We start from the raw sequence: 12,285 nt of genomic DNA, 5'->3' as shown, positions 1-12,285 counted from the left end.
TAGATTGTACGACAGTTAAACAGACAAGAACAAAAATAACAACAAATTATAATACAAATAAATAACAGTACAAAATCGTAATTCAGAAACAGATGTAGCAAATTTTATCCACATACACGAAAGAATACATGATACACATAATAACTGACGGTGACAATTCAGAAAATATACACAAAAATAAACACAGGACAGTACTGAAAGTTAAGGGTGGCAGCATTGTGCATATATAGTAAAATAAATAAAAATAATTAAATAAATAAAAAGTAAAATAAAACAAATGGTTGGGGGGGGGGGGTGGCGAGTACTTTAGAGCTGTAGTTTGCTTAAAAATAAATAAATTAAGAGTAAAATAAAATAAATGAGTTGGGGTGGTGAGTTTGAGTTGTAGTTTTACTTGAAAATGAATGAATAAAATAAAGAAAAATTAATGAATAAAAAGTCAAATAAATTTAATGGGCTGGGGGTGGCGAGATCCTTAGAGCTGCAGTTTTACCTTTAAATAAATAAATAAAATCTAAAAGTAATTAAATAAATACAACTAAATTAATTCAAAACTAAATTAATTAATAAATAAATTAATTAATGAATAAACAGCAAAAGTAAAATAAATTGAATAGGTTGGGGGGGGATGGTTGGCGAGATCTTTAGAGCTGTAGTTTTACTTTTAAATAAATAAAAACTAAATAAAACTAAATAAATACAACTAAATTAATAAAAAAAACTAAATTATTTAATAAGTTAATTAATAAACAAACAGCAAAAGTACAATAAGTTGAATGGGTTGGGAGATGGCGAGTTCTTTAGAGCTGCAGTTTTACTTTTAAATAAATAAATAAATCAAAATAAATAATTAAAAATAAATGAATACAACTAAATTAATAAAAAAATAATTAATGAATAAACTGAAAGTAAAATAAATTAAATGGGTTTGGGGTGGTGAGTTCTTTAGAGCTGTGGTTTTACTTTTAAATAAATAAATAAAAAAGAAATAAATTGAAGAAAAATAAATAAATAAAAAGTAAAATAAATTGAATAAGTTTGGTAGTGACGAGTTCTTTAGAGCTGTAGTTTTACTTTAAAAAATACAACTAAATTAATAAATTAAAAAAATAAATAAATCAATTAATAAATAAATTAACAGCAAAAGTATAACTAATTGAATGTGTTTGGGGATGGTGAGTTCTTTAGAGCTGCAGTTTTACTTTTGAATAAATAAATACAACTAAAATAATAAATAAATATTATTTATAATTTCAAAAAAATTCATATGATCTCATTTTTTCATTTTGTTTCGTACAGTCTACTCAATTGAATTCATACAAATTAGTCTCATAATTGTAATAATAATTGTAAAATAATTGTTCTTGTTTTTTTTTTTGGTTTTTTTTGCTGCCAGATTGTATTGACTAGCGATTAAATAGTCAACCTTTACAGAAACAAACTTAAATTTTCCATCAATACATTGATCTGACACACATTCATGTTTACTATTCTAAATTTTTATTTAACACATTGCTAAATTAACAAATAATCAGTCGTCAGTGGAAGAAAACGTCCTGTCGCAAATTAGTAATGATGACTTCATAAACTTTTTTTAGGGATAAAATAGAAGGTTTCAGACAGAAAATAGATTCAATTCAATTCAATTCAGCTTTATTTTTATAGCGCTTTTACAATGTAGATTGTGTCAAAGCACATAAACATAAACATATGGTCATAGTAACTGGAACAGTGTAGTCCAGGTTTTAGTGTTTAAGTTCAGTTCAGTTCAGTTTAGCTCAGTTCAGTGTGATTTAATCATTACTGAGAGTTCAAACACTGAAGAGCAAATTCATTGATGCGTAGCTCTACCAATCCTGAACCATGCGAGGCAGTGGCGACAGCAGAGAGGGAAAAAAAACTTCACCTGATGGAAGTGAAGAAAAAAACCTTGAGAACCAGACTCAGTTTGGCACGACCATTTTAATTTCTCCGCTGGCCAAAAGTCTTGTGCAGAGCTTCATTCGCCGTGGTTGAGGCTGGAAGATGGCCTCAGCGAAGACTCGTCTGTCCCTGGAGCGTCGCTGGAATCAGACTCATGTTCTGATGTTAAACTATTTGCACCACCTTATACTTCAGATCTGGAAACATTCCAAATGCTTTAGTAACATTTTACCAAATAAAAGTAATCTACCTTGCTTCAAAATCAAATACACATGCATTGAATTGAACTGAATATGAAACACATATTGTCATTTCAAATTTCCCCAATTCTCATTCCAGTCCCAAACACGAACAAGTGCTCCAACATGACGACTGTCACGTTGAATAGTAGTTTTTCGTGATTGTTGTTTTTTTCACTCTTGCATCCATCAACAGATCAAAAGCAGGATCGTATGGCCGCTTTGGATTTGCACAGCTGGAGCTGCAGATATTTCCATCTCAAAGGCTGTGTTTCTGCTCTCTCTCTGCCACTCCACACAAACACACTCAGATGGAGGTTAAGGTGTGGGCCCGACGCAAGATGCACAACTTTATGATAATAGTGACCCCAGCCTCTCACACTCTTACTCACCCTGATGAATAATGAACACAAAAAACTGCCTCTATTGTGTGTGTGTATGTGTGTGTGTGTTAGAGTTGTAGTTGGAAAGCAGAGATGCAATTTTTGGGACACTGAGGTTGTAACACGCTGTGTGACTGGACATTTTACAATTCCTACCAAGCTGCAACACAGTACTGGGAAACATCCATACGCACTCATTTACACACACTACAGCCAACTTTCATTCATTTTCTTTTCGGCTTAGTCCCTTTATTAATCTGGGGTCACCACAGCGGAATGAACCGCCAATTTATTCAACGTATGTTTTACGCCGCGGATGCCTTTCCAGCTGCAACCCATCACTAGGAAACTCCCATAGAATCTTGTTCATACACATACACTACGGACAATTTTAGCTTACCAAATACACCTGTACTGCATGTCTTTAGACTTGTGGGGGAAACCGAAGCACCCAGAGGAAACCCATGTGAACGCAGGGAGGACATGCAAACTCCACACAGAAATGCAACTGATCCAGCCGAGGCTTGAATCAGCGACCTTCTTGCTGTGAGGTGACAGCACAACCTACTACGCCACTGCATCACCCCTACAGCCAATTCACCTATAGCGCATGTCTTTGGACTGTTTGGGAAACCAGAGCACCTGGAGGAAACCCACGTGAACATGGGGAGAACATGCAAACTCCACATAGAAATGCCAACTGACCCAGCTGGGACTCAAACCAGCCACCATCTTGATGTGAGATGACAGTCCTAACCACTAAGCCAACGTGCCCCCTTTCCCAAATCATATTTTTTTTGTTCTATTGAAGACATAAGGAGAAATTTTGAGTAATGTTAAAAATTTGACTTTCATAGTGTTTGTTTTTCCCACTATAGATGTCAATGGTTACAGGTTTCCAACATTCTTCACAATATCTTCTTTTGTGTTTATCATGAAATTTTTTTCAATGTATTTTCAATTTGGGTACGCTTAAGGGTCAATAGCATTTAAAAAAATGTTTTTGAAAGTGTTTTCTACTCAAGAAGGATGCATTTAATTCATTAATTCGGCTTTGTCCCTTATTTATCAGGGGTTGCCACAGCGCAATGAATTGTCACCTATTCCAGCATATGTTTTACATAGTTGATGCCCTTCCAGCCACAACCCAGCACTGCGAAACACCCATACACACTCATTCAGACACAAACACTACGGCCAATTTAGTTTATTCAATTCACCTATAGCGCATGTCTTTGGACTATGGGGGAAACCGGAACACGCGGGGAAACCTAACAACAAGGGGAGAACATGAAAACTCCACACAGAAATGCCAACTAGCCCAGTCGGGACTCAAACCAGCAAACTTCTTTTTGTGAGGCGACAGTGCGAACCACAGAGCCACCGTACCGCCCCAAACACCTTAAGTCCAAATATGGGTGAAATAATTATCAACTCTCATTCTGAATAAAATATGTATAAAACAAACAAAAAAATTAATCTGAACTGTTTATAAAGACGTAAAAATTCGATCATAGAAAATTTTAATATATATTACATCAATAAAAATGTAATGACATATGGGTTAAATATAAACTTTTGAAGCACAGAGGCATTTTAGTATTTTGTGGCTAAAATGCATGATCTCTGCATAGTGATTTCGTGTTGTTAGCTCAGAAAAAAAATCGAGTAAAAGCGCATTTTATTTGATGAAAAATGTAGACTGTATTACACGTTCATTATTTCACAGCAAAAAATATAGTTAATTTTTATTGTAAATAACCTGTAACAACTTACCTGCGTTAATAAAATTAAATGACCCATTACTTACTTACCGAAGCTAATTTTTATGAGGTGGGTTGTTAGCCCAACGCTCAACCCCCAACGTGGAGGACCAAGACATACACACACTACAGGCAATTTAGTTTACTCAATTCACCTATAGCGCATGTTTCCAGAGCATCTGGAGGAAACCCACGTGAACACGGGGAGACCATGCAAACTCCACACAGAAAAGCCAACTGACCCAGCCAGGACTTGAACCTGCGACCTTCTTGCTGTGAGGTGTAAGTGCTATCCGCTGCACCACCGTGCCACCCTAAATGACCAATTATTAAGATTAATACAATAACAGCTGCAGCAACTTCTCGCCTTTATCAACCTGTTTTAAAGTGCATTTGCATTTGTGATTAGCGTATTTCATAAACAACCCAGAGCAGATTAAAAATAGAAGCATCTATCATGGGATAAAAAAACAGTGCCAAAGTACATCAAAAATGTGTTCCAGTTCATCAGATGAACATGAGGAATGTTTTTAATAGGCCAAATGCAAAAAAAGAAGGAAATAAGTAGATCACCAACTTGATTTGTGGGTCAGACTTTTAAAAGTGCATATGAAGAGCAGAATTGAAGGACAGAAGTAGAATCACATGGAAGTAGAGCTTCACGGCACCTGTTTAACCTGATGCAAACCTGTACGGCTGGATTCTTTATGGTAAGCCATCATCTGATGGCATCTGCCATAACATGCTAAGCATGGCTTCTGAAACCTCATGTTTAATTACACAGCCAAGACAATGAAAAGACTCAATTAATTAAAGTTTTCTTAAATATTGTAAGAAAAAACTCCACACTTCAGTCTACAGGGAACAGCTTCTGTTTTTGACAGTCAGTGACCTCCTGACCTTGTAAGCTCCTCCCCTAATTCCATTTAAAGCAACACTTTCACTTTAAAGATTAAGAACATGCTTGTTTTTGACAGTACATTTACATTTGTTGTTTGTTGTACATTTGTTAATGCTTTAAAAATGTAGAGGGTTTCACACAATCTATCTATCTATCTATCTATCTATCTATCTATCTATCTGTCTGTCTGTCTGTCTGTCTGTCTGTCTGTCTGTCTGTCTGTCTGTCTGTCTGTCTGTCTGTCTGCCTGCCTGCCTGCCTGCCTGCCTGCCTGCCTATCTATCTATCTATCTATCTATCTATCTATCTATCTATCTATCTATCTATCTATCTATCTATCTATCTATCTATCTATCTATCTATCTATCTATCTATCTATCTATCTATCTATCTATCTATCTATCTATCTATCTATCTATCTATCTATCACACAGAACTCCATTACCCATCATCACCTCTCACTCCTGATGCGCGTTCAGGCAGGGGGCGGAGCTTTGCGGCTCATGTGGAGGTGGTGAGAAAGCGGACAAGTGCGGACAAAATCCAACTGGCAACTAGACGCCGCGATTTTCAATTGGGGGACTTTGACATATCATGGAATTATACGAGGAATCCTGGCCGGAGCAGTTCTGCCGCTGACCCCCATCGCCAGCGCTGTGTTCCCGACACGGTCTCCTTCTGAAGAAGGTAAAGTTCTTGCTGAACTCTTGCTGTTACTGTACTGCGATAAGAGAGACACGAGCGTCAGGCAGTGGATGTTTGACTGATGCGCCTGTCAGTGAGAGCAGAACGGAAGTTTGACAGCGGGTTACAGTGTATCAATGACGGCGTTCGATGCTCTGATTGATGTGGACGCGCTTAGAATGGAACACAGTCTTAGAATTTTAGAATTTAGAACACAATTCAGTGGAACAGTGTGAAGTGCTGCTGAAGGACACGGCAGGTGGACTACAGCAGCCTTCAGCGGATACAGTCACTGAAAACACAATATTCTGCGTCAGGTTTAAGGCTCATAGTGTCTGTCAGGAATGGAGTTTAGGCACTGAAGCAGTTTGTTTCGTAAAAACGCATTGTTCACTTCGAGGCTGGTGGATTCTGATTGGCGGTTTATTATCACCTGTCGAATTAAGCTTTTAGGTTTGATCCCAGCGCACGTCTGGGTTGCATTTCTCAGTGGGAAACACTTTATTTTTCCTTATAGTGAAACTGTATGTATTGAGGTAAAGTTGGTTTTATATTCACAAATTCAGAGTTTCTTAATAATATTATATTTTTTAGTATTGAGTTAAAGTTTTATAGTAGCACATTGGTTCAGTGACAACTTGTGACATGCCCCATTGCTCCCTATAATTTAGGTAAAGTTGTTTTTATATTCGCTCATTCGTTTAGTGACAGCTTGTGACATGCTCCCTATATTGTTTACCATGGTGCTGACTTCAAAACAACATTAGCACTATTTAACTGTGAACAGTGTTGTACCTTGATAGCCATTGGCTGCTAATATGATTTACTTATTTACAATTTTGCAAGGATACTTTTCTGAAATTATATTATTAAGGAGAAATTCAGAATGTGCACACATAAAACCAACTTTTTTCTCAATCTTCTTATATTGTTTACTATGGTACTTTGAATATTCGGTCTGATATCCCATGTAAGACCTGAAAGCAACGTTAGCACTATTTATTTTAAAGTGAACAATGACTAACTTTGATCGTCATTGGCTGCTAATTTAATTTTAAATATTTTTGTGGATTTATGTTTTTAAGGAAAAAAGTGTGCATGTGTGAATAAAAAAACAACTTTACCTCAATACATACAGTTTCTCTGTAAAAAAGTGTTTTACCTCAGTAATTTCACTAAGTATTCTTTGCAAATTCTAAATAATGATCATATTAGCAACAAATGACTTTCAAATTACTATACATTCAAACAAATAGTGCTAATGTTGTTTTCAAGTCATACTTGCCTATGACCGAATATTCAAAGTACCATGGTAAACAATATAGGGACCATGTCACAAGTTGTAACTGAATGAATGTGCCAATAAAAAAAAACTTCAAAAACGTGTGTTGTGAGGCCTCCACATTTAAAACCCCACACAGTAAAATAAATAAACTAGAGTCAGTGTTTCAGGGACAGCCCATATACATCTGTCAATTCAGATATACATTTACATAATATTTCTGTTTCTAAAAGATTTACTAATGCCATGCTTTTCACTTGACAGGAAAATCACAATGAGTCTGTATGCAAGACACAGCTGGAACAAATGTTCCCAGTTCACTTAATCTTCCTTGTTTTTAGAGTAAACCTTTTCATGTTTACTTTATCAAGTTTTTATAAAATTGAAAGACAGACTGTTTTTTTGGCCATCCATCCTAGTTAGATGCTTTATTACGTTTGTTTGCCCATCATAAATCTAGGGTATTTGAAATTATGGTTGTTTAGATAGATAGATAGATAGATAGATAGATAGATAGATAGATAGATAGATAGATAGATAGATAGATAGATAGATAGATAGATAGATAGATAGATAGATAGAAAAGGGCTAGTTCACGGTAAAGTCAAGAAGGGATACAGCTGTGTATACTCACCTCAATATAGCATATTTTTGTGGCGCTGTACAACAATAATTATTATCTTTACATTACTATAAGGTTTAGGTTTGGGCTGGGGGAAGGCATTTATAAAATACATCTTAATGGGGTAATTTAATAAATAATATAAATAATACTTGGTATCATTTTTCTTTTTTATATTTCTGTGATGGTTGAGTTGAGGTTTTGGCTGGGGTAGGCATTAATAAAATACAACTCAAAGGGTAATTTAACAAATAATATGAATAATGCTTTGTATAATTACTGTTTTAACTTTATTGTGATGGTTGGGCTTAGGTTTGGGCTGGGGGTAATCATTATTGAAATACAATTGAATGGGTAATTTAATAAATTATATAAATAATGCAATGTATAATTACTGTTTTTCCATTACTTTGATGGTTGTGTTGAGGTTTGGGCTAGGGGTAGGCATTAATAAAATACAATTTAATGGGTAGTTTAATAAATAATTTGAATAATACTTGATATAATTACTGTTTTTACGTTACTGTGATGGTTGGGTTTAGGTTTGAGCTGGGATAGGCATTAATAAAATGCAATTTAATGGGTAATTTAATAAATAATTGAAATAATTCTTGTTAACCTACATTCACAGCTGTATCCCTTCTAGCAACAACTCTAATTCACTCCAAAAAATAAAAATGGAATTAATCTTTGAGATTTGTTGTTGTTATTGAACATGAAAGAAGGTATTTTAAATAATGCTGAAAACTAGAAGGCATTGACATCTGTAATATAGGAAAAACATGTTTTTTTTCCAATATTTTTTTCCTTTTAACAGTTCATGTGAAGGCTGAATAATAAAGACATTTTTTTTAAAGCATTTGTTACATCGGAAATAATGTATAATTGTGTCAAATTTACATGAACCGCAGTCAGTTATTGTTATCATAGGCCTCTAATGTGTTATTGTTCGTACGCTTATGTCATTTCAGAGTACATTACAGCCACTAAGTAAGGGATAATGTACAGCCATGAGGTCATCTCACTTTTATCTCTCATTTTATCACTTGATTATCCCATTACTTATCAAGTAACTAAATAAAAAGCCATTAAAATATTGATCTGAGCATTCTTTTATTATGCCAAAAGAGCTCAGTTTCCAGGATGAGCGGACAGTTAAACAGTTGCCTTTGACTACAGTCATTTTTCTTAAAGTTTGAATGCCATTATCAAATTCATAGAAAGCCATGCAATAAAAAGTAAACATCTGCATTATTCAAACACAAGGCCATGATGTGCTTTATTAATGGAGGTTTTTACAGGTAGTACATGTTTACTTTTCAAATAATAATTTGTCTTTATTATCAGGCAAAGAAAACATTATTCCATTCTTTTCCAATAGCACCTGTTAAGATAAAGGCAGATATTATCTCAACAGTGTCAACAGTGTGTTTGTTTGTATTACTCTGATATACAATATATATGTATAGTGAGCCTCTGTGCAGTCTGTTCTAATTGATGCTCACGTCTGTCGTTGATTGAACTGTAGGCTTCGTCTCAAGCTGATTATAACATTGACTCAGAGTATGATCACGGTGGATTAACTGGAACTGACACAAAATTGTATACTATCTAAAAATTAAAAAAAAAAAATGTATATATATATATATATATATATATATATATATATATATATATATATATATATATATATATATATATATATATATAAATGTATTTTTTTCTCAAACTGTAAATTATGCATTTTATAGTATGCATCTAAAAAAGTATAATCATATTCATTTGTTGCTAAAATATAGCTGGAACTGACAGGTGACATGTATTTTACTGTATAGTAACTAAAAATATGTAATCATATTTAAATGAGTTTATTTATTGTATATAGCTATAACTGACACATAAAATATGTAATTTATTTTATGGTATCTAGAAAATATAATCATATTTAATTAAACAAAAAAAATGGATGTGTGAATATAGCTGGAAATATGTATTTTATTGTGTAGTATCTAAAAATTATAATAATAATTTTATTTGATTATTATTATGGCCACACCACCCTGCAGCCCAAGACCTTGAAGCTAAGCAGGGCGGATCCTGGTCAGTACCTGGATGGGTGACCACATTGAAAACTAGGTTTCTGTTGGAAATGGTGTTAGTGAAGCCAGCAAGGGCGCTCATTCTGTGGTCTGTGTGAGTTCTAATGCCCCAGTAAAGTAAAAGGGACACTATACTGTCAGTGAGCGCCGTCTTTTGAATGAGACATTAAACCAGTAAGACGTGTAACCTCGGTGTCCTGGGCAAATTCCCTCCATTGGCCCTTACCCATCACGGGCTCCCAATCATCCCCATCCACTGCCATAGTTACAGCCATAGCGCCACCTTCTGACGGAAGAAAGTTTGACATAAATTGGTGATTTTTAAATTTTTTTTTGTTTAAATTGTTACTGTCCACTGTTTTCTGTCATCCTAAAGCGTGGTTTATACTTCTGCGTCAAGTGACCGGCGTAACCCACGGCGCATGCAACGCCCGTAGCTGTGCATTTATACTTCTGCGCGCTGTCTCTGTTGGTCTGCATTAACAGTTCCGAAACGCTAGTTGGCAGTGAGGTGTAAATGTTCCTCTGTGTCGAGTTTCTTCGCTGCTGTTTTGCTTTTCCTGAACACTTCCTGGATGTACAAGTGGCTCAAACTCGCTCATTTTGAGGCAGGAACCGGCGGACTTGCAACAACTTTAACTATGAGGTAAATACAAAACAAAACTTTCCATTCGGAGCTCTTTCACGGGACTCCACACTTGTAAACAATCGCTCCATCAGGCTCGCACCATACACGCGGCTCTCTGTCCCGCCCAGACTCGTCAGCGCTACCAAGCCAACCAATCACAGAGCTTGTGCTACGCATCGTTGCGACGTGTAGTTACATTTTTGAGAGGTGCACGTCAGAGACGCCGACGGCCATGGCGAAGGGCTATGCATTAGTGTCGTAGCATACGCCGTCAGTTGATGCAGAAGTATAAATCAGCCTTAAGGCCACTGTGTGGCGGAGTGCCCAGGTGCGAGGTCCCTTTCATAACAACTTGCTGCTTTAACGTTTGAATTGGTTTTGTACAGAAATTGTACATAAACACAGTAAAAACCCTTAGACAGTAGACAAAAAACTTAATCACATTAAATAAACACGCTTGCATGACAGCACTATGCAGGTCTGTGTATACATATTTGTTTGCCAGCCATGTTTGAAACTGTATGCATATTAGTGTATGGGTGCAATGTGTGTATGTAACAGTCACAGTGTATTTCTCAGTCCTACACTGTGACATTTACATTCATATTTTATTCTATTTCAGTTATTGGTGTATAATTTCAGGTAACAGCAGTGATTTTCCACAGTAATACTGCTATGCCATGCACACAACAGTACATAAAATACATCAATAACTTTATCTTTGCATATAGCATAACCAAGACTCAAGGCTCTCATATTGACCCTAACACATTATTTTGCATTAAAGGTCGCACTTAATATCGAATAGTGATTTTATAGCTATTACAGAAGACCAATGTGCTGCATTAAGTGACTCTTTAGAAACATACAAAACAATTCATAGCGAAGAATGTGCACATAATGAAGTGTCCTTTTAGCAGTGTTTTCTAAAGTGTTTCTCATTATCCAACCATACAGCGCGAGGACCTTGGATTTACATGCTTGCGCTGTCAAAAACTAGGCCATCTCAAAATGGCAAATTCTCATTTTCTGCAATTCATCCCAATGGCCCTCATGCTATTATTGTCTTGCTATCTCAATGTCTAATGATAACCTACATGTAATGTCTAAATAAAACAAATTAAGGACAAATATATACACATTTTTCAGTTCCCATAATGCTTTGTGTGAATTATGAATGTTACTTCTGATTAGGACTGCACAATACTGGAACAATCTAACATTGCAATATTTTTTATTCTGTGAAATATATTGCTATTATGAATACAAATATCACTAGATGACCTGAATAACTATTGGGGAAAAATTTTATTAATAATATATTTAATTTAAGTCTGATCGGGATGATTCTGTAGGGGAGTGCATCTGCATAAAATATCATAAACAATCAACAAGCATAGACAACCCAGCTTATTCTGCAGTTTTTAACCCACAGTTTGTGCAGTTGTATGAGAGTAAGCCACCAGACCATTTGGTTTGCTTATAAGCACACATTTACAAGACTAAAACCTAAACCTGAACATTTTAAATCAAACACCCTTCAGCTCCCTGCCTCATTGGAAATGAAAGAAACCCATTAGCAATATGGTTTTATAGGACATCTTAAGAATGGAGCAAGTCATCCCAATATATATATAGGCAACAATATCCAGATATTAGAAACCAATATTCTCTACACTCACTAATATTTACAGATGGTTCAAAGGTAGAAAATGGCGTAGCAGTAGCAATGGTGACTGGACAACAATGTTATGGAATCAG

General features: G+C 35.3%; 1 protein-coding gene across 48 annotated transcripts in view; it reads left to right on the top strand.

Annotated features, from left to right (window-relative positions):
* The first annotated feature begins 5,712 nt into the window (after positions 1 to 5,712).
* itpr1b (inositol 1,4,5-trisphosphate receptor, type 1b) overlaps positions 5,713 to 12,285 on the top strand; it is a 246,804-nt gene continuing 240,231 nt past the window's right edge. For all 48 annotated transcript variants that reach the window (XR_012387289.1, XR_012387286.1, XR_012387284.1 and 45 more), the window contains exon 1: positions 5,713 to 5,896. The gene's annotated coding sequence lies outside the window, so the exon portion shown is untranslated. The remainder of the gene's footprint in view (positions 5,897 to 12,285) is intronic.

Source organism: Danio rerio, chromosome 11 (assembly GCF_049306965.1).
Source record: "Danio rerio strain Tuebingen ecotype United States chromosome 11, GRCz12tu, whole genome shotgun sequence".
Taxonomy (NCBI): Eukaryota; Metazoa; Chordata; class Actinopteri; order Cypriniformes; family Danionidae; genus Danio; species Danio rerio.
Note: the sequence above shows the minus strand (reverse complement) of the source record. Positions and strands in the feature narration are given on the sequence as shown.